This window comes from Amphiura filiformis, chromosome 3 (assembly GCF_039555335.1).
Source record: "Amphiura filiformis chromosome 3, Afil_fr2py, whole genome shotgun sequence".
NCBI classification, from domain to species: Eukaryota; Metazoa; Echinodermata; class Ophiuroidea; order Amphilepidida; family Amphiuridae; genus Amphiura; species Amphiura filiformis.
This window is the reverse complement of record NC_092630.1, coordinates 77,691,976-77,718,486: the sequence shown is the minus strand read 5'-3', so window position 1 is coordinate 77,718,486 and position 26,511 is coordinate 77,691,976. Positions and strand designations below refer to the sequence as shown.

At 33.7% G+C, this 26,511-nt stretch overlaps 1 protein-coding gene across 3 annotated transcripts in view; it reads left to right on the top strand.

Moving 5' to 3' along the window:
• The window catches only part of LOC140149180 (uncharacterized), a 123,274-nt gene that overhangs the window by 35,997 nt on the left and 60,766 nt on the right, over positions 1–26,511 (top strand). The window contains exon 1 of one of the 3 annotated variants that reach the window (XR_011858561.1): positions 23,788–24,563. The exons of the other annotated variants lie outside the window; for them this stretch is intronic. The gene's annotated coding sequence lies outside the window, so the exon portion shown is untranslated. Of the gene's footprint in view, positions 1–23,787; positions 24,564–26,511 lie in introns of those variants that run through there. 3 annotated transcript variants of the gene reach the window in all.

The following is a 26,511-nucleotide window of genomic DNA, read 5'->3' as shown; positions in this document are numbered from 1 at the left end:
TTGCATACCACTTTGCCCAATTTTGTTTTGTAATTTCTTCACAAAATGCAAAAAAATGCAACAAAAAAAATGCGCATTATGACACCTCATTTGTTGGAATGGTCCCAATATTGATGTCCCAGCGTGCATTTAAATGAAAGTAACCCAAGATTTGAAAGTTGCAGGAAAATCCTATTGCATTGTATTCAGTATCCATGGAAGGAAATGTTTTCAGTATTAGTCTTCTTATTTCGTGAATTTGGAGGAGGTCAAAACATGTGATAATCAATAAAATAAATCATTATTCACATCAGTGGTCATTATTTACTTAATCCCACATTAAAACATGACATGTTCAATGTTTTTGGGACCAAGAAGATCATAAGAAGCGGAAGACCAAGGGTTACATCTGTTGGCATGGTTGGTAACACCTTCCAATCAGGAAATGTTGAATCTAACTTTACCACGGAAAGGACAGCTTGCAATTGTAGGCCAATTAGGACCTTGTTGGTCAGAAAAAAATATTGAAATCTTAATGTTACAATTCGACATAACGTGAATTAAGATTACTGATGTGATAATTGATTATCACATGTTTTGATCCCCACCAAGAGCATGAAACAAAAAGGATAAATCCAATGAGAGCTGAACAGATTTCCTTCAATGGATACTGAATACAAGGCAATAGCATTTTACTGTAACTTACAAATCTTGGGTTAGCTTCATTTAAATGTACGCTGCGACATCAATATTGGGACCGTTACAACAAATGAGGTGTCATAATGTGCAGAAATAAATTCTGCTTTGAATGCATATCCATACATATAATCGTTTTGGAATAATGGTCATTCATTAAAGGGTGTAATTACTTTTTGGTAGATGTTTACAAAGTGTTTCAAGCACTATGTAGGCTAAGCCTTTGTCAACATGATTTAGGGCATTAGACAAAACACAGACTATTTCAAATCTGTACTTCAGATGCTTAATGTTATGTTCATAATCTGTTTAATGTCGTTACTATTTAGCCATTTTCTCCATTTGAATCAAGTTTATGAATCGATGAGTTGGCTAAATTAAATATGTTGCATACAACATTAGCTGAATTATAGTACAATTGTGCTAACCCAGCAAACACAAAACGTTTTCGACATCATTCGCAAAAGGATATAAAAGGTTGTCAGAAAACGTTTAAATGTCGGGTTATATAAATGGTATACTAAGGGTATAAAACGTTTTCATAACATTAAAAAACATTTTTTGATAATTATTTATTTATTTATTTATTTATTTATTTATTTATTAACCATATTTAAACAGGGTAACCTACTCAACAAATATTACAATGTTGATTTTCAGTAGGGCCCTGAGACAAACATATATAAAAGCATTAAATACACGTAGATTATACATTATTAAAAACCATAAAAAATTGAACTTACATAAATATTACACAGCATTAAAATACCTTATATAAATATTATACAGCATGAAAACCAAGTTTTTGTAATTAAAAATAATTCAAAAGCTACACGAAGTATTTAAAACATATGACATGTATGAGCTGCAGAATTAGTTGTGCTACAATTTCAGGTCTTCTTTGAGTTTCTTTTTGAATTGCATTAGTGAGTTGACTTGACGAATATCTTTCGAAATAACATTCCATAATACGCTACCTTTGTATTGGAAAGAGCTTTTACCATAATTTGTATTGCACTTTGGAACATATAGATCGCCATTTACACTACCTCTAGTGTTAACAGAATGAATGATATTAACTGGACGAAACAGATCATTGAGGTAGGAGGGTGCAATTTCATTTTTAACTTTAAACATCATACATCCAGTTAAGAAAATAATACGGTCTCTTATATTCATGAAGCCTAAAGTACGTAACATGTCGTTTATATGAGTTCTGTATGGTACACTTAGTATAATTCGCATTGCCGTGTTTTGGAGTTTTTGAAGCTTATTTAAGTTTATTACACTGCAGCTACTCCAAATAGTAATTGCATAATCAAAATGTGGTAAAACCATAGTGTTGTATATAGTAATCAGTGAACTTCTCGGGACAAACGGCTTAACTCTTCTCATGACTGCAAGACTTGTACACACTTTACGACAAATATTGTTGATCTGCTCTTTCCATTTCAAGTTAACATCAATTTGAACACCAAGATATTTAAAACATGTGACGTTTTCAATCTCAACATTATTCATATACACTTTAACATGATTAATTTTACTAGTTTTAACAGGTGTACCAAGTAACATAACTTTTGTTTTCTTCACATTTGCTTTCATAAGATTATTATCAAACCATTTACAGAGTGTATTAAGATCTTCATTTAGGTTATTCTCTATTTCCTTAACATCTTTACTACAAACATAAATCAAGGTATCGTCGGCATACATGTCAACAACTGAATGTTTTAGATCATTTGGCATGTCGTTAATAAATAAAAGAAATAAAAGTGGCCCAAGTATAGAGGCTTGTGGAACTCCTGATGATATAACATGGGGCACAGAAATGGAATTATTAATAGAGACATATTGGGTACGTTTGGTGAGATATGTTTCAAACCATTTTCTTTCATTATCTTTAACACCCAATGCGTGCATCTTTTGAATAAGCAGTTTATGATTTACCATGTCAAAGGCTTTACTTAAATCTACAAAGACTGCTCCAACATAATTACCATTATCTATATCTGTACTCCATTTATCAATCGTTTTAAGGAGAGCTTTACTGCTCAGCAAGCACAAAATGTTTTACAGAAAACCTTTAAATGTCGGGTTATATAAAGGGTATAAAAATGTTTTAATAACATTCCAAAAACATTTTTGAAAACTTGATACAAAACATTTTAAACAGAATGTTATTTTGGGGTTGAAAAAATATTTTGCGAAAAATGTTTGCCCAAAATATTTGCAGTAACGTTTTAAAAACGTTTTTATGACCTTTATATAACCCGACATTTAAATGTTATTAAAACGTTTTGAAAAAAACATTTTAAGAACATTCCTGTGTTTGCTGAGTGCAAATATTTTAACATAATGTTATTTAAGTGTTGACAAAATATTTGGCAAGAAATGTTTGCAAAAATAGTTTACAATAATATTTTGAAAACATTTGAAAAATATTGCTGTAGTGTGTTTTCATACAAAAACGTTTTAAAACGTTTTCATGACCTTTATATAACCCGACATTTTAATGTTATTAAAACGTTTTTTACCTAAACCAAAAGCCAAAATATAACTTATTTAAAACGTTTTTGAAACGTTTTTGTGTTTGCTGGGAATGGTCTTGAACCTGCTTTAAAATATTAACCTTTTAGATACATAGAGATGGAAGAGTGAGTAAAATATCTTAATCTCACTAAAGTGGTATTTTGTTTATCTGAAGGGTTGATTTAGCACATGTACATGTATTGTCACTGCAAATAGAGATACAATTACCTGCATGATATCACCTCTCAGAGAGAAAATAATTTGCAGTGACAATACATGTGCATGTGCTGAATCAACCCTTCAGATAAACAAAATACCACTTTAGTGAGATTAAGATATTTTACTCACTCTTCCATCTCTATGCTTTCAAAAGGTTAATATTTTTAAGCAGGTTCAAGACTATTAGCACAATTTTACTATAATTCAGCTAATGTTGTACGTATTTATGTCAAATGCATGCATTATTTATTACATTTACAACAAATAGGCTCCTACAAATATTTTGCTGCGTATTATATGAAAAGCAACCAGTTTCTTGTGGAATTCTGCTGCATAGTTTCTGGGATTACCTCTCAGAGACTTTTTCAAATTAAATCTGACCATAGACGTGGCACGTTTGCATTCAGCTCTGGTTGTGCTGACCAATACTATAAAGGTAGTACAAATTACAGGAATGCTAAGTAACTAAAATAATAAGTTTCTTTGTAAATTTCACAAGACATGTATTATACTGACATGGTGCCCAGCCTTGTTCATACTTGGTTTGGCGTCCATTTTAAACATAATTTAAACACAAATGGGTTATTTTTGTGTTACAGGCGAACTTGATTTTACTATACAAATAAACTAGGTAAATTCAGCAAAAATGTTTGATAAATTGCTGCGACAATAATTATTAACAACAAGGATTTGCCAAATAATCAACTTGGAATGCTTAGTTAGGAGATGATTGTTATTACATGTACTGCATAAAAGATAAATAATATGTAGGCTTACGCATTTTTACAACAAACTTTGCAAGATATATATAAAAGTAAAGTTAGTGTACAGGATGTTGTATGTTGACCGGGGGAAGTGAAATTGCTGTGACAAATTTATACCAGCAGTTGACCAAATAAATATTATGTATTGCATTTGTTATGAGATTAGTATCATAATTCGTTTTAGATTATGCAATAAAATACAGCAAATTTTGCTGGGGGGAAATTTTTTTTGGAAAATGTGACAAAAGATTAAATTCAGCGTAAACAAGTGAAATTGTTGTGTTATTATAGGCAATATTTTGCTAAATAAACATTCCAAGTTGGATTGTATTTTGTTATGAGACATTAATACTTGAATTGGGACTTGAACTTGATACTGGAGTTTAATACGTGTCCACAGGACTCTACCAAATCAACTTTTTAGTTTCCTTTTATGGTCCTGTAACACAATTGACCGGGAACACATTTAAGATGTTAACAAAAAATAATTCTAGGCACTCCGGCCATATTCAAGGTTAAATGACAATGGTCAAATTTCAAATCTGGTTAAAAAACAAACCAAATTATTCCTCTTATTTCCAGGATTCAGAAAAAGTATAGTTTGACTTACCTACGACATGCCGTTCTTGAGTTGTAAGCAAAAAGATCAAAGCTTGGGAGGTGGTCGGTTTTTTGGCCTCACAGGGGAGGGGCCAAAAGAATACTCCGATTTAAACACAAAATATCTCAAATTGCTCGTCATGTACATACAAGTCAACGAAGGAATCGTTTGCACTGTCTAAAGTGCTTCGTTATTATTGACCAAATTGGACAATAATGGTCAATCCTCATTACAGCCTACATAATTTTTATAATTGCCTTATATTTGATTTGATTTGTTTTTTACAGTCATGACGAGCAATTTAAGACCATTTTCGTTGAAATCAGAGCATTTTTAATTTCGCTTAACATTCATACAGCATTCATGTGAAGGCTTGATTTCACCTGCTTAATTTACACAAAGTCTACTTTGAGATTTTGTTCAATGTGGTCTCAATTTTATTCGATAATGTAATTTATCTTTATTTACGTAACTGGCAGGAGACGTGTAATATCAGACACACAACTGACAAATGCTGCAAACATAAAATTATGTATCCTGGATGTCTGCAGGTATATAATCAGAGTATGGAAGCTTATGGAAAACTATTTTGTATTTCTATGAAATTACTTTATCTCTTCCGAGCATTGTTTTCAAATGTACAGGCCTACTTATCCAATCTTTGCACTTAACATGCATGGTTGTAGCAAAAAGCTATGCATAACGATTAAGGAAGCAAGAGTCACATGAAAGCAAACAGATTGTCACAAACAAATTATGTTGCTTTCGGATAGCCACGTTTGCACAGTATTTTTGAATGACCTGAGAGCACATCAGACACATTAAAAGGTGATATTTTTGACATTTTTGATATTTAACAATCCTCGAAGTAAATTTTATAAATCTTATGATATGTACTTAAAGTGTATGTAGCTGGGAGGAAAAACCGTCCATCATTTGAAAATGTCGACCTTTAGTATTGAAGATACACATTTCCCCCAAAAGACCTAAATTAAGGTGTTTTGGGGAAAATGTTTATCTTCACTACAAAAAAAAAGAGTCGGAGGGGAGAATAACCTAGCGGTGTTTGCACTCAAATACCGTAGAAATCCATCTACAAGCATGCCTTTAAATGAGTGTTTTTTGACGAAAGAGCCGAAAGGCAGACACCCTCAACACCAATATTGCAACAGATTGGCCTTACAATAATTGTACAGCCGCCTGTATCAGTAGGAGTTGCTCAAACTCCAAATAATATTTTTGTTGAGGGTGTCTGCTTTTCGTGTCTTTTGTAAAAAACACAAATTGAGAGGCATAGGGCCATATGCTTGTAGATGGAATTCTACAAATAAAGCTGATAACACACAATACATATCACGAAAAACAGGTCAGACAGAAGCGGAAATACACTGTCACACATTATACCTAGAGCAGACACATAGAGAAAGAATATGAATGAGGAAAATCAGAGAGAACAAAAAGACCGATCTTCCGCAGATGAGAGGCAAACATCGACGTACAGAAATTGATGGAGATTAGATTAAACTCATGGTTGTTTATCTATAGAAAAGAATGCACAGAGAATTTGTGATATGACAGTGACTTTCAAAAATAGTAAAACAAGACTGGACATGTTGGTGTAGTCAGGCTTTCACTTCCCGTGGTTTAGTTAACTCTCCTACGTTGCTCTCAAAGTTTATTTGAGTATAGTTCGTAACTTCATAAACGACATTGCAAACTCACGCACAACGCAAACTGACACCATGACCTTTTAAACTGAGTGGAGAGGAAACTTACCATGCTAAGTTTGCTAACCTTAGCACATGGGGGATAGACTATATATAAAGGAAACTCTGGCAAATAGGTTAACAAGCACATTTCCAATGTTAATTCTTCCGATAAATTACATTTTACTCATTCATACCATCATATTAAGCACTATTAAACCACGTCCAAGCAAGTTGAACTGTGCAAGGTTGAAATCGGTCACTTAGAAATCATTCAAATCGTCACTAATGTACGTCAGTACGTCAGAAAATTGAACGCGTGTGTTATGCAATACCTACATCTATATTCACCTTAATCAGGTAAAAACCTAGTCAATTTAAACATGCTAATGTTTCATACAATAAAGCCTGACGCGTCCGAACATGATGCATGCAACATAGGGAGCATGACGTTTTCCCTTACAACCATCTTTGATGTCATTTTTTAAATGTCATAAAGACACAACATTCAACTCGGGCTTTTGAACCTTTCAGCATGTTGATACCATTCTACATGTATGGTGATCAGTACTGAATAGTGATGTCCAACATTTGTCCTAAACCTATCACAATTAAGCCCTTTCAGAAACTTAACCATAACCATAAAATAGAGAAATCAGAAGATTTTTGATCTTGAACACTTATAATTCAAACGCATCCAGAACGCATCCGAGTTGTTCTGGTTCAGTTGGTGGAGTATATAAACCCCCACACGACAACAAATATACATCGTTAGATTTATACTTTGAGGACTGTCAAATATTAAAAATTTCAATTTGTAATAATTTGCCATAAAATTTGTATTATATCGCGAATTTCAAAAAATGTAACAACGTTGGTTGCCATGGTAACCACTTTTGTTCCAACTGTGCACTAATGGAATATGATACCGTGCCAATTAATTGTCATTTTTAATGTTACGTTGCTTCATGATGCCATAACAGCGAGAAATTATCAGAAAAAACTACTACATGTATATCTTACCATAATAGAGTATCAACAAAATGGATACGTAGAAAAAACACCACCACAAACAACATTCAACAATCAAAAGGAGCACTATGTGAGCAAGTAACTGTAAAAATGATACGAATTGTATAAAAACATAGGAACTGTATATATATTTGTAAATACAATACATCCAGACCGGGACGGATTCGTTCTTATTCGTTCTTTTTTCATCAAAAGTTGATGTTTGGATTGTTAGTTGTATGTTAGTCAGACGAGATTTAACCAACAGTGATCTCGGGACATGCAAGGAGAATGGTTAATCGGCCTGAGTACTACAAAATACTACAAACAACTTCACTACGCGTGATGTGATGACGCAATCACCCTCGTGGCTAAGTGTCGGCGACTTAGTGCTTGGCATGATTGCTAGAGGTCTCGGGTTCGAATCCCACCGAGAGCAAACCAAAATCTCTGTTTGTATTCTCTCTTTATTCCTCCCTCCTTTCCCTTCCAGTCGCCAAAAAGCCCCACAAAATGATTATTGATTGTGAAATGTACACCGAAAAAAAGGTAGTAATATAAAAACGAATCCCCGCAAAAAGCCATTCGGGCGTTAGGGTTAACTTAGTCGCTGAGCACCTCTATTTCCAGGTTCGTTTGAACAAAGATCAAACTTTGCTTGCTGGTGTTGCCGGTTTTTTTTCATGCGTATTGACTCCGTTATTAACCAAGCAAAACCCTCCAGATAAATAAACTGCGAATAATATCAAGTTTATTAGAAAGCTTCACTCTATACCATTCACTCGAAACTGTTATGTTTGTTGCATAAATTTGTGACTAAAAATGCGTCTTACTGGTTTTGGTTCTAACCCGTTTTGTTATGCATTCCATCAGTCAAACGTACCTATCTTGATTGATTTTATTTTAATTGCAATTTGAAGTAATAGCGTATTTTATAATTATACAAAGTTGAGTATCTATTTGCTAAAAATATTCACACCTGTGCTTAAATCCATTTCGCCCAATTTTCCACTTATCATGCTTATTTATACCACTATCATACGCTTGTAAGCACACGTGAATATACATGCACACCTTCAACTAAATGCCCTTGCTTAATAATTTTAATTCAAATTGAATATGCAACCGTTCTGGTGACAAATCCCTTATTTTCCCCAATCAATATTAAACAATTTTAAACATATACAAAGCGGTATCTTAAAAGCCATCGGTCGATTCATTATCAATTTCAACACGAGTTATATCGACAAAAGTGTGATAAAAATCACCAGCAAACGTTAGAGGCAAATAATTTGGATACAAATAATATTTTCCAGATATAACAAATCGTCATATTGCAAATAATGCTTTTGTAAATATAGCTAATCATTGAGTTAGCCGATCAAAGTTAAAAGGGCAGATAAAAGTGTCGTGATCACTACATTGCTAAATTGTGTCCGAAACGAAATTGTTAGAAATTGCCTGCAAACTATTTTACCCACCTACTTCTTGGCAAAGTGTGCCCGAAAGTGTGTACATTGGATCATTCAATAAATTATAAAGGATTTGAAACAACATTCGTAGTGTAACGTCAAAATTGATCAACTTATTCATGCTATCTGTGTTCGGAACTACGATCAAAATGATCACGACACAAAGTCTACGGATTGCTACGGATATTTACTATGACAGCGAATTACGTCTCCTTTTACAATTTATACTTGTTTAAAAGTACCCGTATGTCTCCATGAGCTCTTTTTTCCTACAAACATACTATAAACGAATTGGCTACCTGCCTAAATTAGACTAAACCACAACAAGGAAGCAAAATAGTCACGACTATCATTGACTATCGCGCTATCATAGGTGTGTGTGTGTTCTAATGTCATAAATGATTTCTCTAATATAATTTACAAGTTAAATTATCAAGACATTTTGAAGTACTCACAATGACAATTAATATCTCCCTTTGGAGCAATTTGGCAACGTGACGTCATATATGAATTTAAAGGTAGGATTGAATGTGTACCATTTTCACCCTATAATATGTGGCAGTAACATCAGTGCGCATTTCATTGCGCAGCTTCAACGGTCAAAGCGCTGGCGTCAGCACACACGTGCTTGAAGACGCCGCATAGATGCGTGCGAGAAACAGCTGCATGCCTCAACGCGTTGACGTCACTGCCACATCAGGGTGAAAAATATTATAGTTATCTCACTGTGGACTTCATATATCATCATTCTTACGTCAACAACGGTCAAACATAGTATATTTGTTGTCGTGTGGGGTTTTATATACTCCACTAACTTTGCACAATTCTTAGAACACCTCGGACGCGTTCTGGATGCGTCTGAAGTATAAGTGTTGAAGATCAAAAATCTTCTGATTTCTCTATTTTATGGTTATAGTTTCCGAGACCTTGCAGTAGGTTTTAGGACAATGGTGGACATCACTATTCAGTGATGGTCACCATACATGTAGAATGGTATCAACATGCTGAAAGGTTCAAAAGCCCGAGTTGAATGTTGTATCTTATGACATTTAAAAATGACATCAAAGATGGTTGTAAGGGAAAACGTCATGCTCCCTATGTTGCATGCATCATGTTCGGACGCGTCAGGCTTTACTGTATGAAACATTAGCATGTTTAAACTAGGTTTTTACCTGATTAAGGTGAATATAGATGTAGGCATTGCATAACACACGCGTTCAATTTTCTGACGTACTGACGTACATTAGTGACGATATGAATGATTTCTAAAGTGACCGATATCAACCTTGCACAGTTCAACTTGCTTGGACGTGGTTTAATAGTGCTTAATATGATGGTATGAATGAGTAAAATGTAATTTATCGGAAGAATTAACATTGGAAATGTGCTTGTTAACCTATTTACCAGAGTTTCCTTTATATATAGTCTATCCCCCATGTGCTAAGGTTAGCAAACTTAGCATGGTAAGTTTCCTCTCCACTCAGTTTAAAAGGTCATGGTGTCAGTTTGCGTTGTGCGTGAGTTTGCAATGTCGTTATTTAAATAGTTGGTGATGAAGTTACGAACTATACTCAAATAAAGTGAGAGAAACGTAGGAGAGTTAACTAAACCACGGGAAGTGAAAGCCTGACTAAACCAACATGTCCAAGTCTTGTTTTACTATTTTTGAAAGTCACTGTCATATCACAAATTCTCTGCGCATTCTTTTCTATAGATAAACAACCACGAGTCTAATCTAATCTCCATCAATTTCTGTAAGTCGCTGCTTGCCTCTCATCTGCGGAAGATCGATCTTTTTGTTCCCACTGATTTTCCTCATTCATTTTCTTTCTCTATGTGTCGGCTGGATGTATGTGTGGCAGTGTATTTCCGCCTCGGTCTGTACTGTTTTTCGTGATATGTATTGTGTGTTATCAGCTTTATTAAGAATTCCATCTACAAGCATGTGGCCCTATGCCTCTCAATTTGTGTTTTTTACAAAAGACACGAAAGGCAGACACCCTCCGCAAAAATATTATTTGGAGTTTGAGCAACTCCTACTGATACAGGCGGCTGTACAATTATTGTAAGGCCAATCTGTTGCAATATTGTTGTTGAGGACGTCTGCTTTTCGTCTCTTTCGTCAAAAAATACTCATTTAAAGGCATGCTTGTAGATGGAATCCTACGGTATTTGAGTGCAAACACCGCTAGGTTATTCTCACCTCCGACCCAAATAATTCCCAATAATTCAATGATATGATATCTATACTTCGAAGATAAGGATGCTACCGCTTTGGCAATAAAATGAATCTATGGAATTTCTAACCATGCTAACGAAGAATAAAACTCTCGTAACGGACGATTGGACAGTATTAGAGATGAGTGTAAAATGTCAGGTAACAAATTGAATCTCCGGGGTATTATTTATGCTATCTATTAGGTTTGTTTAGTTCCTAGACGTAAGGCAAATGCAATATATTTAAGTGATTCAATTTGAGAGTTGTGGTTTGTTATCTCAATGGAGTGTGGACCTCCCAAACATATAGAAAAATAAGTTCAAGCGTTGTTTCAACAATAGGAAAATGTCTAACGCAAAATTAGAAATTAATCTAAAATAATAATGGTTTATTCTTTATTTATATTATTTATTACGCAGAGTTTGTCAGAATGAACTTTTTTAATGAGTGTAGAGTTCAGAACGTTGTTCAAAATATTAAGAGCAGACCCTTAATTGTTGCCGGTGTAGAAATTTGTTCCTGAAAGTTACAGTAAATCTTTAGTTCTTCCTCATCTTATTTACCTTTTTTCTGCATCCCTAAAACGTTTTTTAAAAAGTTGAATAGTCTTTCGTACAGGTTTATTTGGAATGGGGGAAACGACGGGGTTAAGCGTAACATCTTGTGTAACAATTATGAGAATGGTGAGCTAAAAATAATTGATGCTCAAAAGTTCGTTTGGGTTAAGAACCTTCTGGATCTTAATTATTCTAACTTTTGGAAAACTCTTGAGATTTCTGTTTTATCAAACTTTCATCCTGGTCATACGTCTTATTTAAATCTGATGCCCCAGACTCTGTTTTGAATACCCTTTCCAATTGTCAGTTGGTTGAGAGTATTAAAATGTGGTATTGGTTGGAAAAGGGTTTCTCACAATATCTGATCTCAAGAGGCTATAATTTTGTTAAGACTTTTGAAGATTTAGTTATTGAATATGACATTCCAATTGGTGATAGGAGAAAGTTCAATTCTTTAATGAATGGTATTTATCTTGACTGCTTTCATAAATCAAAACCCTAAGAATATTCAAGAGAATGTGTTTTGATAATATTTGCGATGAATCTGTTAAAGTTCCAAGATTCCATTCTTAGGGAAACTTCTTCAACAGAAAATACTGATATAAAATTGATCGATTGAGCCCATATTTATTGGTCGAGCTATGAGTTTTAAAATATTGGACGAGACGTAGCCGAGTCCAATATTTTAAAACTCATAGCGAGACCAATACATATTGGGCGTAGAGAATCCAATTTTATCATTATTATGTTTTGGATCCAATATTTTCACACCCTTGGATTCATCAAAACATACTGAGTCTGAATGGATTGAATTTCTTGATGTTGTTGACGAAGTAGATTGGAAGTTGGTTTATTAACTATAAATGCACTATTGAAGCTCAGTTGAGATTATTCTACATGTATTTCTAAAATTTTCACAGAACTGTTTGTACAAATTACTTTCTTCATAAAATTGGCAGATCAGAGTCTCCAAATTGTTATTTCTGTGATGAATTCCCTGAAACTATTTTCCACATGCTATGTGGTTGTAGGAAAATATCCTCATTGTAGGATGAACTTTGTTTCTATAATATAAATAGTTTGACTTGCACGGCAGATTTAACATATTCCAAATTTGACAAAATGTTTGGTACCAGAGATATTTCTGAATACGATACTTGTATTAATTTTCTTTTTCTGTGTTTTAAGTTATATATTTCAGGTATATTTCAGGTATATTTTATTAAATGTCATAGCAGTATTAAAACACTGAATTGCGACACAATTTACAATTTATAAACATCAAAATTTACACATTAATTAATACAACATAAAAATATATATCTATGTACAATTTCAAAGTAATATATTACTACATCAAAAAAACATATTTAAAAGAAAAAGGAATTATAAAAACACAATTTAAATCAAATTCATAAAAAGTCAAAGAGGTAATAGTAGTGCACTGGTAGGGAGCTCAATTATTGCACACAAAAAACTTTCATATTGATTGAATTTTATAATGACAGATTATATATATAAGTTATATTCACAGATGTAAATTTCAGCATTTAGTTCCCAATTTCAATGCCTTTTTGTCCTTGGTCAAATCAAAACGAATTGTTGAATATTTAAGGAACAATTGGAAGTTTCTGGCTATGTACAAAAGTCATGGAAGTATAGGCAAAATCGATTTTCAGCTAAAATTACGAAGATTCAATTTTTACCGGATGTCTCCTAAATATAAAAGAAAATGACTATTCTAACCTACTGACAGTTTCTAATGTCTTTTTTTCCATTTACATTAAAGTTGTTTTTATATTGAAAACTGCATTTTTTAATACACCATGTACACTGAAAGAATATAAAATTAGACTTAAAATGAGGCATCAACAAGTCCAGTAGGACAAGGGGTTGCGAAATGCCAATCAAAATTGTACGGTAACTTTTGGAGAATGTAATCCCTCCACCTTTTTGGGTATCCACCTTATGACATGCGATCATCAATACTCAGTATTTTAAACATGTTTTTAGAATTATTTTCAAACATGTTTTTTGTTCAAAGTGATAGCAAGAATGTGCAAAAAACACGTTTTAGAAGTGTTAAAGGTGTTGCCGTACACATGGTACAGAAAGAATTGGATAGCGATGGCGCAAATGTCTTCCGCACTAATACATTTGATCAACATATAACGATTTTCTCTTTTAAATCAAGTTACAAAATAAACGCAAATATTTTGTTTCTTGTACTCTGAACTTTTAGTTCGGAGTATCCAATTTCTTGTGTTTTGCTCCAAACAATAATTGTAACATACTTAACCACGTTGACCTCGGTAAACTGTTTGATTATTCAAAAACTTGCAAAAAGTACCATATTTAGGTTGTTTTGTTATTTTTTGGCATCCACTTATGGATTCCGAAGTGAATGTAACCAGTTTGTTTGCCTCTACTATACCGTTGTTCACGCACACTTTACATAACCTAGCCTATAGGCAAATGTTGAGTGTTTTCAGCTTGGCTATATAGTCTACTTCCAGAAGCATTGACTTGTACTTTATATTCGGCACCAAATGAAATTAATTGGTCATGTGAAAACACCGACCTACAAAATAAAATAAAGAAAAGCTACAACTAACCTAGCCTAGTTCTTTCAATTTATTACACTTGCTGTAATCGCAGGCAAGCCATGAGACCGTTGAATGTTAACATACTCATCATGATAGCATAAAGATCAAAATGTTATTTGCGGATTCCATTCTCAATCATTTTAGAACTGATTTGGTTAGAATTTGATTCAATATCCATTCTTATTAATATTTCATGACAAGACAAAAGAAAGATTAAATTTACATTTAAGCTGTAGCGGTTATGTATATATAAACAACCACATGTTACGTACATACATATGTGAGCGCATAATCATAAATTTTAAAGTAATTCCATGCACTTTAAGATTTCCTTTCTACGCAAATGATATACAGTATGAATACAGAAATGGATGAAAATGATCGTCTTCATCAATGATAAACTCTTCTCGCTGTCACTACCTTGTCACTTAACAATTCTGACCTATAAAATGATAGCGTGTTGAACGTGTGGTAAAATTGGGTTTAAAAGTTAAACAAAATGAAGCGCGATAACATTACTAATGTAATTGATTGAACATGTATCTCCCCCGAATAACCTTTTTCTTAGACACGTAAAATATATTATCAGGGGAAACTGTGAACCATTGTGTGAACTGTAAGCATGTGATGCACTATAGCCTATAGGTTCATACTGGCAAGCAAATGCTATCTACTGAAGATAGCAATACGAGTGTATCATTTTGACGCGACACTTTAACATGTTTATGTTTAATGACGAAGCTCGAAATTCTCTTTATGTTTCAAGGTGATTGTATATGCAATGCATGGATTAGGTGTGTTTGTGGGACAAAGAAACAAAGACAGACAGACAGAGACAGAAAAATAATTTACAAACTAACTTATATCTCACCATGGCTAACACAAACACATTTTGTCACCTTGTGTAAAATAATAATAATAACAAAAACACTACTGAAAATAACCATCTAAGCATCCTATTGCAAATCAAAAAATGCAAATGAAAATAATATATAACACGCCTAGCGTATTAATAGTGTCAAAGATTCACCTATGATTCTAAAATCAAACTGAAGCTGAAATATGTTGCACTAACCGAAGCCCTTATATTATGCATGTTGATTGGCTGCTGCAAGAATATCTAATATATACTGACGATACTCTTTGTATGTGTCGTGTTTATGAAAGGTTTCAAAGCAACTTTAATTATGAGGAAAAACAAACCATAAATTAAAACATTATATCGTGCCAGACATTGTATGACTTTTAATAAGTCAAATATGAAATATGAAATATGATTGATGCATGCTGAATAATCCTTCCTTAGATCGCTGCAGTAGAGCTTTAATAAACGCTAAATAATCCTCTCTCAGATCAAGTCTCTGTAGCAGTACTTTATGATGATGATAGTTTACGCTAAGTATCCGTCACAAAAATGACAAATGAATTACAGGCCTACTTAAACATTATGTCCATTTTGGCATTCAAGCGTAAAATATTGGTAAAACGTAAATCAAGTTTGCATGTTGAAATTCCATTAGAGTATTTATCATGTTTATTACCAGTATAATCTGGTTCTATGACAGGAAAGGTACGAGTATATAACTGCAAAATGGGGAAAACAATTCCACTAAATATAGAATCTTATCATGGTGTTTGCAAATCATCACACGTCGCGTCTTATGAATATCTAACTGCGAATCTCTAGAAATAAACCATTTTTTATTCCCACTATACACACTTTGTTCAGATCGTGGTGAATGTTGACATCATCATTATGACTGGAACCAAATGGGAAACACCGCCCTCTGACATGTCTGATGCACTGAAGTACTTTGTTGCTTTTCATATAATTTTATGACGTAAAGCGTATTTATCTTCTAATTACTGTAGCTTGAACCGGTTTTAGGCTAGCAAGTCCAAAAACAAAACAAAACAAAAACATAGCAAAAGAAAAACAAGATCCTAAAATATTGGTTATTCCTTCATGTAATTTTACACGAAATTAGGGTTATGGTTAAGGTTAGGGTTAGTTTAGGGTTAGGATTAGGGTTAAGAATTAGGGTTAGGGTTAGGATTAGGGTTATGATTAGGATTAGGCTTAGGGTTAGGGTTAGGATTAGGGTTAGAGTTAGGATTAGATTACACGAAATAATTACATGAAGGATCCACCAAAATATTGAACGACAATTTATTATAGATTATGGCAAAGTAAAAATGTCAATTAGTCCATCATCATCATCATGCATCATCATCATCATCATCATCGTCGTCGTCGTCGTCGTCGTCGTCGTCGTCGTCGTCGTCGTCGTCGTCGTCGTCGTCGTCGTCATCATCATCATCATCATCATGATCATGTTTATCTCCATGCTAATCTGCATCTCCAACTTCATCTTCATCTTCATCTTCATTTTATCTTCATCTCCATCTGTATCTTTAGCTGCACTTCACCTTCAACTTCATAACAGAAATTTACTGTTTTGTTGACATCGGTAGTAAATATTAATTGTATTCAATTATTTCATATGAAACATCACATTATACATAATTTGATAGAACATAAGATAAGGCCTATCACATCGTAAGCTTAAACTGAGTATAAACACAATCGCCAAGTATAACACAATAATCACTGAGACGATGAAATTACAATATTATATATAGAAGACATCAAATCAACCCTGCATGTAAGACACCGTAATAACACTTGTTCAAAATGACAATTAACATCACAGTCAGTCTATCAGTTTATAAATACTAAATGTATATATTTCATTTATGTACCTTTTGGAAGAAATCTAGATTTGTTTATTTTTACAAAGCATAGTTTCAGCCTAGCCGTAAACCCCAATCCGTGCACCTGCATGTGATATCCTGGGCAGATCAGATTCACAAACTTGGCATTCAATTTGATTAAATAATTCATCGTTCTCCAAGAGCTTCCAAGCTTAGACAACACCTTTGGCGATCATCATATCTAATTCACAACACAATGCCAGTTATTCTAAAAAGCACTAACAGAAAAAGTTTTGACATCAATAGTTCTTGACAGATTTGATTATGAATTATATATTTGTTTGTCTTCTCGTTTTCTTTGAACGATTCAAAGTAAATATTCTTAAGGGGGTACTACACCCTTCGATAAATTTGTGACTATTTTTGCACTTTTCTCAAAAACTTATAACACACTGGTAACAAAAGTTATGTATATTATAGGGGCAAGGAATCCAATTACTACACTGGAATTTCAGTGACCCAAGACAAGCGGTTCGTTATTTATGATAAGAAATGTGGTACCGCTAGGATGTACCTCATTTCCTTTCATATATACTGAACCGCTTGTTTTGAGTCACTGAAATTCCAGTGTAGTAACTGGATTCCTTGCCCCAATAATATACATAACTTTTGTTACCAGTGTGTTTTTAGTTTTTGAGAAAATACAAAATAGTCACAAATTTACCACAGGGTGTAGTACCCCTTAAGTAAATTGTTTTTCTAATTCTAAGTATAGAAATGACCACGCAGTTGATGAACACTTCTTTTGTAAGTCAAATTGCAAATCTTTGATAAAAATATTGAGGTCGTCACACGGGATAGGAGGCGAGATCGGCTTTAAACGTCAATGTGAGCGCCCTACACCCTCCCCCACACCCCAACGCGATGTAATTCACTTTTGAAACTCGCTCACTCGCAAACATTTCCCGCGGATGCGGATTCGAGCTCCGTGTAGACACTTTATGGATGCGCATCCCATATCTCGCTCTTTTTTTTGTATGTTAAGTTCGTTGTTGTTATTTGTCGGGATGTTTGTTTGTTTTAACCAAGTGTATCTTTATCTTGAGTTTTGTCGTGTTTATTAGATTTGTAAAGGTTTTTGATTATCATCGACATTGTTCAAATTTCTTTTCACGCATCTCCGCCTTTCTCATTCTTCACCTTTAGGCTTGTTTGTTGTATTATTGTAGACATTACTTCCCGTCATCCACCCCTAGGTCACTAAAACAGGTAATAACACGGAACATACCTGAGGAAATTATATTTCCTATTCGCCCAGATCGATGGAGAATTCTTGTTTGTCTGATATTTAAAGTTTATTTTCACAGGGCGAGATCCGTTTTATTAAAATAATTATAATGCAGTACAGCCCGTACCTTAGTTTGACAATTTATATGGGCATCGCGCACAAAGACCATGCAGTGTGTTATGCGCCAAAGCGTGGTCGCCTGGTCGTACCGTCTAAACACGTAGTATTTATCACCCAGGGAGAGGGGGAATTGACCACAGAAAATTGTCAGGGATAAAATGGGGACGGCAAATATTAAAGTGTCCTTAAAATAACTAAACATGGTACATGTAATGTTTGTAATGTAATGTGTGTAATGAAATGTAAATGTAATGTATGTAATGTTATGCGATACAATGTAATGTAATGTAATGTAATGTAGGGGGCCTAATGAATGTAATGTATGTAATGTAATGTAATGTAATGTAATGTAATGTAATGTAATGTAATGTAATGTAATGTAATGTAATGTAATGTATACTGTAATGTATGTAATGTATGTAATGTAATGTAATGTAATGTAGTGTAGTGTCGTGTAGTGTAGTGTAGTGTAGTGTAGTGTAGTGTAATGTAATGTAATTGTAATGTAATGAAATGTAGGGGCCTTATGAATGTAATGTATGTAATGTAATGTAATGTAATGTAATGTAATGTAATGTAATGTAATGTAATGTAATGTAATGTAATGAAATGTAATGTAATGTATAATGTAATGTAATATAATGTAATGTAATGTAATGTAATGTATTTTAATGTAATATAATGTAATGTAACTTCGTAATGTAATGAACGTAGCATACTGTAAGTAAATGAAATGTAATGAAACGTAACGTAATGTAATGTTGTGTAATATAACGTAAGGTAACATAATGAAATTAAATTTAAAGTAACGTAATGTAACGCAGTATTGTGTAATGTAATGTAATGTAATGTAAAGTAATATTATGTTATGATACGTTATGTTATGTTATGTTATGTTATGTTATGTTATGTTATGTTATGTTATGTTATGTTATGCTTAGGGACACACCATTAGATTCTCAGGGGGGGGCATGGGAGTTTGGGTCAGGCAGAATTTTTTTTTTTGCCGCCGAAGGCGGCGGAATTTTTTTTTTCGCCTCCGAGAGCACCAAATTTTTTTTTTCAATTTTAATGTAAATTTTTATACAAAGTTGGGTGGGGGGAAATTTTTTTTTTTACTTATCAGTGAGGCAAAATTTTTTTTTGTTTCACTAGTGGGCAAAGTTGTTTTTTTTCGTCTCACTAGTGGGCAAAGTTTTCTTTTTTTTTTAAAAAACTCCCATGCCCCCCCCCTGGAAATCTAATGGTGCGCCCCTTAAGGGGGTACTACACCCCTCGATAAATTTGTGTCTAATTTTGCATTTTTCTCAAAAACTAAAAACACAGTGGTAACAAAAGTTATGTATATTATAGGGGCAAGGAAACCAATTACTACACTGGAATTTCAGTGACCCAAGACAAGCGGTTCGTTATTTGTGATAAGAAAAGAGGTACCGCTAGAATGTACCTCATTTCCTATCATATATACTGAACCGCTTGTCTTGAGTCACTGAAATTTCAGTGTAGTAATTGGATTCCTTGCCCCAATAATATACATAACGTTTCTTACCAGTGTGTTATTATTTTTTAACAATAGTCACAAATTTACCACAGGGGTGTAGTACCCCCTTAACGTACCCTATTCTAACATAACTGCACTAAAAATTCATTTGTTGACCTTACTACTATATAAATGTGCATTCATTATACACTCGTTTAAGTGTCTTTTTCCCTATACATACTGCAGTTACTGTCCGTTTTCCTATACACAATACACACAGCTCTCACAATTGACGCGTGACCTCTACAAGTAGTGTATATTAGAAGTATAGACAATTGCCTAGTTAACGTCACTGTGTGAAAAATAAAAATTGTCATTTCTGTAAAGACGTGAAATTGTGTGCTATTATAAAAATGCTGAGTCCTGTCTGCCACAGATAAATTGTTTTCAAACCTTGTAAGACTTTTGCTCCGAGCTACGTGACATTTCACGTAGTGTGAACCACTCATGAATGATACATTATGGTCGTCTATCTGTTGTCACAGTATCTATTAACAGGGACTTACAGGGTCGCTTTTATCTGTGTGAAAATATCAAAATAATAATATTGTGATAATTTTACATTGGATTAAATCACAATATTTTGAGATAAGGAGAAATCAGAAATGTCATGGTACTTTTTGGTCATGATTTGTATCATAATATAATTGTAAACAATTCATTTTAGTATGATCATGACACCTGTAAGTCTTGCCATTGACATTTTGAAATTATTGTCATAACCGATGATCACCTGATCTTGTTTCATGAGGCAAGTCAGCTTATTCCATGAAGCATTCATTACCATGGCTACCATGCAATCAGTAATTAAAACGGAATAATAAGAGTTTGATTTCAGACAGGAGACTCACAACATTTAATGTAAGTACTACTTATGTAACTATTCCTTTAAAAAAAAAATCTAATACTAGGCTATACCTAAGTGGAATTTAAAACTGAAGGCTGCAGACTGATATTTTATGCCCATAGGAGTCTAGGTTTACTCTGGTTTCCGTGTTCGTACAAGTGAACGACACAAAATATGAAAAGAACCTCTTTGCAGGATCCAAATACTAAAACTATAAACTGAACAATAATTAGACCTATCTCCTGACCTTCCGCGGGACTTAGCAGAAAATGTGTTGATTTTTATTTCCTGAATTACCAGGCCTATAGTTGCAATGGTGATGCCATTTAAGACATTTCATAAACATATGCAGCAGATTCGACAATCTCCCGCAACTTAAATGACAATTAATAATCGAATACCCGATCCGGAAAAGTACCGAATACCTTATTATGATACATGTTATATGCATGAGGACTTTGGGGGTAATTGGTAGCTAGATTGACGCCATCTTCAAAGATGGACTTGGATTAAGTGTTTTCATTATGAGATAGTATTCTTTTTAAATTCTATTACGTGCAAATCAAAATATCCTTTATATGGCCATATGCCATCCGTAGACGTTGATCACATTTACTGTCTGGTCTCAGTGTTATAGCTTGAAGGATGAAGCCTAAGAACTGTAATTTATTCGGTAAGAGATGGGCCATGGGAAGAAAACGTGAAATAAAATATATGAAAACGAGAATCCATTTATATAACATCAGACTGGTTATGACGATCAAAGTTTAATTTCATCATAATTATGAAAAATGTTCATAGGTACGGAAAATGTGTTTGAACTCTTTCAAGTTGGATAGGTATTTTTATAACTAACTCGACATGATCGAATGTGTAACTCGACATGATCGAACGTGTTAGTTTCGTATAGATCCAGTTTGGATCCAGTTGTTAAACATTGACAGTCTGGCAAACATAGACAGGTATATCTGCGGCAAAATAGCATTCAGACAAAATCGGGACGAAAATGATGAAAGTTTACTTCTAACCCGTTTTCTTGCCAGATTTCTAACTGGTCTCCCTCAGACTGACCAGTATAATGGCTATATGCCATGGACTAAAAGGAAACATCAACATAACATATACATATTGAACCATGTGGTTTGCACCATCATAAATTAAGTTCTCTAAATCGAAGTACTTTGAACTTCATAAATAATTATTATTCGGCGTGGGCATTGGGCAACACTCTATTTATGGCATCATTTAAAGAAAAAATTCTGCAACAAATAGAAGAAGGTATATTAAAACCAAGTTCAGTAACGAATTACACAGTTTATGATCGTTAATGAGCGGGTTGACAATTATAGCTTGCTTACGAAAGCATGGATATGGTGAACTTTTTTTGTATGACCTTCCGCGTTAGCTCAATATTTACATATAGCGCCCTCATAAATACTCGTCTTCAGAAGATAACAAAAAAGCTTTTTCGGCTATGCGCTCATCGACTCTTATGCGACAAAAGAGAATTATGAACTCAATCACAGTACGAAATAGTTAAGTTTGGGTCATGGCTGCTGAAATATATAAGGTGTGCTTCAATTAATATGTTGAATCTGACCGAGGGTGTCAGAGAGAATCTCGTATGTTTCCGAGATAATTAGGCATAACAGACGATTTTGTGAATTTTGTCACATGCTTGTCACAGCTGGTGCGTTATGTTTACTATTCTATATTTTACTTAGTAATTAATTAAATTAATTAATTTCTAGTAAATCGCAGTTGCTGCTAAGGTAAAACAACGTTTATACTTATTAATCGTTTTCATTAACACTGCATAAACTTCCGAATTCCAATCGCGGCCAATTCTAATTGCACCTTCTGGCACTGCTTGTTAATTATCATACGTACCTTAATTAATCTGTTAATTACTATGCGTTTGGTCTTCGCAATTATGCATGACCAGGTCTGATGAAGGCACTAACTCGGTCAGGTCAAAGCTAGTATCCCAAAACTGGTCCTAGTTGTCCCAAGGCTGGAACAATTATTCCAAACACCATCCGTTCTGCTTTAAGCAATTAACATTTCAAAACTCATCCGTTTAAATTGATGTTTCTCTTGAATTATTATTTGTTATCTTAAGATTTTTGTTCAGTGTTGCGCTTAGGAATTTACTTTTCTGAATTTTGCCCATTCTAAATGTTAAATCATTTAGATATATTATGGATATTATTGACAATCCCCAAAATTCTTGTCAGACTGTTTTTGTGTTCATTCAGCTCCATTTGATAATTTTCTTGTTATCATGGTTATGTAACCGTAGCTATGAAGCTGCATCCCGACTTATTCTTCCTTTGTTTGTATCGTCTTGATTTGAAGAGACTGCACATTATGGTCTATGGTTTAGATAAGAACCACCTGACGACCTGAATGAGTTTCCAAAGAATTACCATTGAGATAAAATTACAACAAGTCCTTGATACGATTGATGGGCTTTTTTGTGCTGTTGAAAGATAAGAGACAATAAATGATTAACTACCGATCTTGAATTGGAAATATTTTCAATTTTGTGCAGTCCAGCGTGGGCTTACTGAATAATCTGAAGAGTATTATCTCTCATAGCTCGGTAGAAATAGTAACCGTCCTAACTTGACATTGTTATTGTAGCAAAGCTATACTTGACAGTTGCGTTATACAATATATCTATAAAAGTTTCTTATTGCATTATTGAGCTAAGCTCAGTTGTTGAAAAGGCTGTTTACAATGTATTTTATTGTGTTTATAATCAATCCTTTATTTCTGCAACAACTCGAGTTGACTATAAAATAGATATGATAGTAACCTTCAAGTGTTTATGGATCTTCATCGTATAATTCGCAAAAGTACAAAAACCTGTGTCGAGGACGTAAGGCGTTATTTTACCTAGAATATCGTGTAACTTCGCTTCGGCCAATGACTTTGAAGCATAAGCTGGCATATCAGGTATGTCCATCCACAGAGGATTGGATGATCAGTGTCCAGTTCACTGATACGTGGCTAACACTACAGCCCGGCCACTAAAGCCAGTCACTGTATAAAGGTTGTCCGACGCAATGTGGATAAGGAAAAACAACTTTGATCATCGTATTGTCGTATCATTATTACTGTAGTAAGCATGATAACAGGACGGAATTGATGAAAAATGTACCCTATAGTCAATATTTCTTACGTTTCCGTAATTACGCCATATCACCCTAAAATGATGGAAGATCACTTTTACGTGTATTCTCGCATGCTGAACTTTTTTGAATAATTTTGGATTATTATCGTCGACGTCTTGTTGCTAGGAGAATTAAGAGTTTGACATTTTGAGTCTACTCACACGTTCTCATTGCGTATAAAAACTCTTGCATTCGTCTCGATATAACATGTAGAAAGTGAAGAAGTGTGATAGGATCTGTTGCGCTGCACACATACATGAAGATACGTGCTTGCATTTGGGTGCATCTATATCTATTGTTTTTCGCGCTATCATCGTTGAAGACGAAGTTATAGTGTGATACACATTTGGAATATACATGCTGGTCTATATGGAAGTGACACCTGTATTTTATCTGTTCCATTGTGGACTGGAATTCTTTCAAGACAAAAGTTAGAACCAGGAATTAACAATTTTGATATCTTCAAAATGTTGAAGTTTCTGCAGCGAAGTCGGAGCAAATCTCTCGGCCTAGGTATGTTACATATTATTATTGCAATATTATCTAAACATTCATTTTTATTGTAGATATTATGTTCCGCTTCATGTATTCAATTTGTTTGCAAAAATCTAATCGAAAAACCGAATCACAACAAAACTATGATGACTATTGTTTGATCATACCGAGCGCAGTCAGTAGCCTATTGATCGATTTAAGATAAACTTTTAACAATAATTTTGAGTGTGTAAATTTTGAACTTGTCATTGACGAAAGTCTGATTCTAAATTGCAAAGTTTAGCATAGATTTCTCACAACGATGGCTATCTTTGTAGAATCAAAACGAATCATTTAACAGAAATGCCACCGTTCTTATAAACCTCACTGTGATAAAAGACAATAATTTAACGTTCTATTCATCGTGGGTGTAATACGCAATTAACTATAGCGTTTGATTCGATATGAAATTTGAAACATACATTACCAATTTTCTCAACTTTCCTGTTTCTAAGAACCGATGGTGCTGATTTTATTAATATCTCAAATGATATTAAGCTGCGGGCTTTCGTTCAAGAATGAGCCATATATAGAAAATTAGATTGGTCACGATGGTACAATTATATACGTTTTCACGGTCTTTACATTTACAGTGATTGGTATTATAAATAACATTATTCACAAAAAACAAACATATCATGTCGAATCATGATATGATTGGCATCGTTATGACTCGTAAACACCGAGTAATAATAAATTGATCGTCTGAATTACGGTACTTCAATACTTATCTTCACCGTACCCATGGTACCGCAACACATCACATTTAAATTTTAAATGGAAACAAGCCACATATTATAACTATAAATTAGGCCAAATAAAAATAAAATGTTTAGCGTCCTGGTGTTTTGAAAAAAGGGAAGGAGGAGGTTTTTTTTTACGAAACTGCTCTATACCCATATTTAACGCCTTAGTTTGTGTATTCGGCGTTGTGAATGATATCTGAAAATGAGTAGGAGGCACTTTTTATTTTGTTGTTTTGGAAGGTAGACCCCTCCTGTGATCACAAAACTCTTCCGAAATGTACATTTCCAAGGCTGTATACAAAATTTCAACTTCTCAAACATCTTTGAGAAGAAGTTATAAATAAAAATTTACAAAATAAAAAGAAATTCGAAAAATCTCCAAAATAGGAGGAGGGCGGGGACGCTAGACTTGTTTATTTTTTTACTCGGCCTTATATTATAATTTTGAGCTGCAAACAGTATCCATTGGTTTTTATTATTACTTTTACACGTTTTCACCTTTAATTGATTTCAGAAAGCATTGCTAATTTGCATTATAAACACTCGTATGTTATTGACCTTTAAATCTCAAGAGCAGTTAGCAATTCATCTTATCATACATATCATTTTATGGACTTTAAGATCTCTGTTAATTCGTAAAACAGAAGCGTATCTTTCCTTGTTTATGACATTCAAGATAGATGAACTACCTCATATACTTTCTGAGCATATTTTCTTTGAACTATTGCAAAACACTCAAATGGAATTTACACGCATCTATAAGTGGCCTATACAAACTCTCACAAACCACAAATAGCCTGAAAATGTGTATTTAAAGCTTATAAAAATCATAAAAAGGCTTGAATTGTTCGCCAAAGCAATATTTTATAACATTAAAATGATTTATAACATATATTATAAAGACAGTTCTTAAATTCTGTTCGTCGAGAATAACATCAAATGTGTATACGGAATGAGACCTGTCACACTAAACAAAAGATGTCACAAGTTGCAAAATCAGATAACCTTTAGGCAAATTATTCTTCAAGAAACCCATCTTCTTGTTTAAAGTTCACGGCTGAGGAAATTCGAGAAGATCACAGCCTTTCCATGACCTGTAACTAATAATACAATGTATGTAATGTCGTTATATAGGACATTAAATACGGCAATGATGAATGATAAAAACAATGTTTGCTAGG